The 5,630-nt window shown below is 45.2% G+C and overlaps 1 long non-coding RNA gene across 1 annotated transcript; it reads left to right on the top strand.

The window, feature by feature from the left end:
* The first annotated feature begins 6 nt into the window (after positions 1–6).
* On the top strand, positions 7–5,339 carry LOC107183989. Its single transcript, XR_001514810.1, has 3 exons — positions 7–2,653; positions 2,794–3,353; positions 4,988–5,339. It is a non-coding gene; the product is annotated as an uncharacterized LOC107183989 (long non-coding RNA).
* Positions 5,340–5,630: the final 291 nt, after the last annotated feature.

Genomic DNA, 5,630 nt, shown 5'->3' with positions numbered 1-5,630 from the left:
GCATTTTCGGTGCACTGAGCCCACCAACATCACAGGTAGTTTAGCTCAATAAGAGGCATAGACTATGCTCCTGTAGGAGATGGGAACAGGACCATTATGCTGCCACTAGTCCCATCTGTGTCTTTCATCTATTGTGTTTCATGTCCTCTATTTTTCTCAGATTCTATCAATAAGACGCTTGATTTGAATTAGTGAGAAAATGAGTGGCTACTGCCTGTAACATGTTTTAAAAAGCTGTTTTATCTTTCAAAAATCAAAATGATTTTTACTTTCCCTTCAAAGCGAAAAAGAGGGACAACCCTGCAAAGTGTCACGCACAAAGGGAGACATTTGCATGCGTGCTCTGACACGAGGTATTTTTCTAGTGTCAACAAATGGGAAGCTTTATTTTAAAAGTTGCCAGATTCTGCCCAAGCTTCATTATTCCATTCTGCTCCACTACAAAAGGAAAAGAACAGATTCTCTCTTCTTTATCATCTAGGACTCCTGGGGGAAGACTGAGGCACCTCGTCTGGCTTTGAGGTAAATGTGTGACTTTCATTAACGGGTGGGCTTGGCACTGAAAGAACAGACCCCCATGTTTGTAAATGCTTGAGCGATGATTCACACAAGCTGCAAAAAAACAACAACACCCTTTTTGTTTTATGCCCACTGTTGCAGTACTCAGATTACGAATCACAGTAGGCTGTCCTTTTAAGACAGTTCATCCATCCACAGTCAATTGAGAATGCCTGTGCAGAAAAAGATGTCACGGCAAAGCAATGCACTGTGCCAGGCATGGTTCATCACTCCAACATGAAGGGAGAAGGCTTTCAGGCAACATTCTTGTTAGACCATTTTAGAAAGAAAGACTAAGCTGATCAAAAAACTGCTTGGGGTGCCATCTTTCCTCTGGGAGGTTAAGATAGGAAAAAATATCCTAGTGTTGCTTCTGTATTTGCAAAGGCTGAAGAAAACCCAATTAAATATGTGGGCATAACAACTAATCCTGATATTTCTTTTATCCTATATTTACTGCATAAACAGAGCGACACTATTTTTATGTTCACTGATCAGTAAGAAAAATATATAACGTTACAACCTTTTAAATAAAATAATTATGGAATAGAAAGAGATATTAATGGTTTTTAAAGGATCCAATAAATCATGGTCTTTCCAAGTAATGTTTGTGAGTTGCTAAAGATATGAAGGAAAGAAATGACTGAAATTAATTCTAAAGATGAGTCCCCATCAATATGAGAAATAGAGCAGTAGCTCACATTAAATGAAAAATCACTCATGTAGCATAAAGTGGATAGAATAAATCAATCTTTTACAGGAATACAAATATACAAAGGAGTTGTTTAAAAACAAACAAAAAGAGCGTTAGAAGACTGGATGCTGATAAGGTAAGGAGTGGGCGGGGCCACAGCACCCGCGGGGCTTTGCCAACTCTCCTGGGCTCTGAGTCTCTCCAGAGGGTACACCCCTGGGCCTGTAGAGCTGCTACCCGCAACTCCCCATCAGCAGGCAGAGAACACCCAGCACCCACCTCCTCAAGTTTGCCTTGCAGATGCCCATCCCCTGAGTCCTTTTAGATTGTCCTGTACTGCATGGGCCTGGAGAAAACAGGGGCCTACAAGGTTACAGGATACTGAGGAAGAGCTGAGGGCACCGGGTGTGTCGCAACGGACCCATGAATCCTCTTAAAGAACACTTCAGAGAATAGCACAAGATCAAAAGCTGATAGGACAACCACACGTCCATTCGTTTTTATCGAGAAAGCACGCCCATCCTGAGTGTATGACCCCTAACGAGTGTGTTGTCAGCAAGCTGAGAAGAAAAAAGGGTGATGTGGTTATTTAGGACAATATTAGAAGGCCAAGAAGCTGCTGTGTTTTCCAGGTTGCAAATACGTTTACCATGAATTCAGCACTGAGAGCTGAGAAAAGATGGGTAGAAAGACACACACACACAGAGATGTTTTATTTTACATTTCCAAAAAGATAAGTAAATTTGGAGAGTTGTTACTGAGGTTTGTTTGTGCCTGCTAGTAAGGTCAGGATCTTTTATCTCTTTGAGGAATCATCAAAGGTGTATGGGGGAACACTGTGCTGTGGGAACCTATCACAGAGATTGAAAACACAGTCCTTACCTCTAAGGTGTTTAAATGCTACCTGGGAGGATTAGCCATGAGCACAATAAGAAGAATTTATAAGCAAGACATAGAGAGAGAGAGAGAGAGAGAGAGAGAGAGAGAGAACTATTTTTTACTTCACAGAGACTAAGGAGAAAAACTTGCAAATGACTCCCCCCCAAGAAAAATAAAAAATAAAGTAAACTGGGGGCAGCAGCTTACCTTGCATCTGGGCTCATGTGTTTGTTAGATGAGTGGCTCACGGAGGGGAGAAGAGCTTGGGACGAGGGGAAGGCGGAGCCTCGGACACCTGCTCTCAAGCCAGGAGGTACCGGTCCTACCTTCTGCGTCTTGGCTCTGATCTCTCCACCTGCCCATACTTCTGGATGGAAGGCTTGCCTGCCTCCAGTTTACCCCATTCTAATCTAGCAGGAATAACATGGGGGTTAATCTGGAGAAAACATTAGTCCATGCTTAAAACTCTTCTGGGCCTATTGCCTCTCTTTGAGGGAAGCGGCTGTGGGATTTCCCCCCAAGGTGGTGGAGCAGGAAAATGCTGTGCTCCCCTCCTCCTACATAACATGGGGGTTAATCTGGAGAAAACAGTCCATGCTTAAAAGTCTTCTGGGCCTATTGCCTCTGTTTGAGGGAAGAAGCTGTGGGAGTTTCCCCTCAAGGTGGTGGAGCAGGAAAATGCTGTGCTCCCCTCCTCCTACACCCACATCAAAATTACAACTAAATTACTGAGCAATCAACTTGGAGAACTATCTGAGGACTAGCTGGACTGAATGCCTATAACTAAGGATATAAAGCAGCCCCGTGGAGACTGTGGGAGTGGCTGAGACACTACCCATGCTGGTCCCACACCACATGTGTCGGATTAGAATCAGGAGAGCGATCTCAGCTGCAGAGGGAAGGGTCTCCCCAGCCCAGAGCACCAGCTCAGTGAAGAAAATCCCCTCAACACCTGGCTGTGACGATCAGTGGAGATTCCCCCCAGGTGAGCCAGAACATGGCTGGAAACCCAGGCATCCGCTTAAAGGGCCTGCACACAGACTCAGCCCACCCTGGACCCTCTATAGTTCCCCACCATCTGGCCCCATGATGTGATGGGAGCACAAGAACGTATGACCTGGAATTAGTCACAAAACTTTGCCCAAAGACTGATGTTACGAAGACCACTTTGAATCATTGAAGGTATTGACCTGTATCTGCTACAGTCATTGCTGCACTGGAGGTCTGGCCTCACGCACACAGACTCAGCCCACCCTGGACCCTCTGTAATTCCCCACCATCTGGCCCCATGACGTGATGGGAGCACAAGAACATATGACCTGGAATTAGTCACAAAACTTTGCCCAAAGACTGATGTTACGAAGACCACTTTGAATCATTGAAGGTATTGACCTGTATCTACTACAGTCATTGCTGCACTGGAGGTGAAATTCTCGGCTCCTTTGGTGAAGTCTTCAGGGCTTCTTTCCGTTTCTGCACTTACAGATTCATCCTATTGGAAATATCCTAAGGGAATTCCAAATAAAAGGTAATTCTTCATCAGATGCCTAGGTTGGACCACACATAATATTTGACACATTTTTCTTTCTGGTCAAAAAAGGAAAGAAGGTTACCCTTGGCTAAATCAGAAGACAGAATTAAGAAACGCCGGAAATTAATTATGTCAGCCTAGCCAGCCTCTTTTTAAAAGGCGAGTTAGAAAAAGAGAAGGCAAAAGTTTCCTCTGGCTTACACCCCTAAACTAATTCCCATCATACAGTGATTTGGATCATTAAAGATATTTAATACAAATGCATGAGATGGTAAAGTACAGGCCACCTGTCAGTAACCCAGAAGAAAAGGCCTCCAAGGATGAAGTGCGAGTTAGCAACAGTGGGTCTTACAATCTTCTCAGGGAGGCTCTGAGGACGGAAGAACGCAAGGCCGGAGCCCAAGGCTCAGAACTGCACTGAGAAATAATGACATAAGCAATGTCCACAGAACGTTTTCACTACATACTTTGTGACTTTGAATCATTGAAGGTATTGACCTGTATCTACTACAGTCATTGCTGCACTGGAGGTGAAATTCTCGGCTCCTTTGGTGAAGTCTTCAGGGCTTCTTTCCGTTTCTGCACTTACAGATTCATCCTCAGGTCACCTTCTGCCCGGAGGCGCTGTTGCCCTCCACGTGGTTGTATTGTGGCTCTTTCCACATTTCAGCTGGAGGGGATGTACCACAGCTTCCTGCTACTTGTGTTCCTGCCTCACGGAGATGATGTGGGAACTAATGCTGTTGGGGAAAGTTTGTTTTGTTAATTGTGGAGCAGGAAAATGCTGTGCTCCCCTCCTCCTACACCCACATCAAAATTACAACTAAATTACTGAGCAATCAACCTGGAGAACTATCTGAGGACTAGCTGGACTGAATGCCTATAACTAAGGATATAAAGCCACCCCGTGGAGACTGGGGGAGTGGCTGAGACACTACCCATGCTGGTCCCACACCACATGTGTCGGATTAGAATCAGGAGAGCGATCTCAGCTGCAGAGGGAAGGGTCTCCCCAGCCCAGAGCACCAGCTCAGTGAAGAAAATCCCCTCAACACCTGGCTGTGACGATCAGTGGAGATTCCCCCCAGGTGAGCCAGAACATGGCTGGAAACCCAGGCATCCGCTTAAAGGGCCTGCACACAGACTCAGCCCACCCTGGACCCTCTATAGTTCCCCACCATCTGGCCCCATGATGTGATGGGAGCACAAGAACGTATGACCTGGAATTAGTCACAAAACTTTGCCCAAAGACTGATGTTACGAAGACCACTTTGAATCATTGAAGGTATTGACCTGTATCTGCTACAGTCATTGCTGCACTGGAGGTCTGGCCTCACTGAAATTCTCGGCTCCTTTGGTGAAGTCTTCAGGGCTTCTTTCGTTTCTGCACTTACAGATTCATCCTCCTATCGCAGGTCACCTTCTGCCCGGAGGCGCTGTTGCCCTCCACGTGGCAGTATTGTGGCTCTTTCCACATTTCAGCTGGAGATGTACCACAGCTTCCTGCTACTTGTGTTCCTGCCTCACAGGGAGATGATGGGAACTAATGCTGTTGGGGAAAGTTTGTTTTGTTAAGAGTGTTCTGCAACCCATTGGAAATATCCTAAGGGAATTCCAAATAAAAGATAATTCTTCATCAGATGCCTAGGTTTGACCACACATAATATTTGACACATTTTTCTTATCATTAAAGATATTTAATACTAATGCATGAGATGGTAAAAGTACAGGCCACCTGTCAGTAACCCAGAAGAAAAGGCCTCCAAGGATGAAGTGTGAGTTAGTGACAGTGGGTCTTACAATCTTCTCAGGGAGGCTCTGAGGACGGAAGAACGCAAGGCCGGAGCCCAAGGCTCAGAACTGCACTGAGAAATAATGACATAAGCAATGTCCACAGAACGTTTTCACTACGTACTTTGTGCAAGGACTGACAGTAATAGTAATCCTAATCTACGTGGGATGCACTGT

The sequence above is a fragment of the Myotis davidii genome, unplaced genomic scaffold (genome assembly GCF_000327345.1).
Source record: "Myotis davidii unplaced genomic scaffold, ASM32734v1 scaffold1, whole genome shotgun sequence".
NCBI classification, from domain to species: Eukaryota; Metazoa; Chordata; class Mammalia; order Chiroptera; family Vespertilionidae; genus Myotis; species Myotis davidii.
The sequence above is the reverse complement of the archived record's forward strand: the minus strand, read 5'-3'. Positions and strand labels throughout refer to the sequence as shown.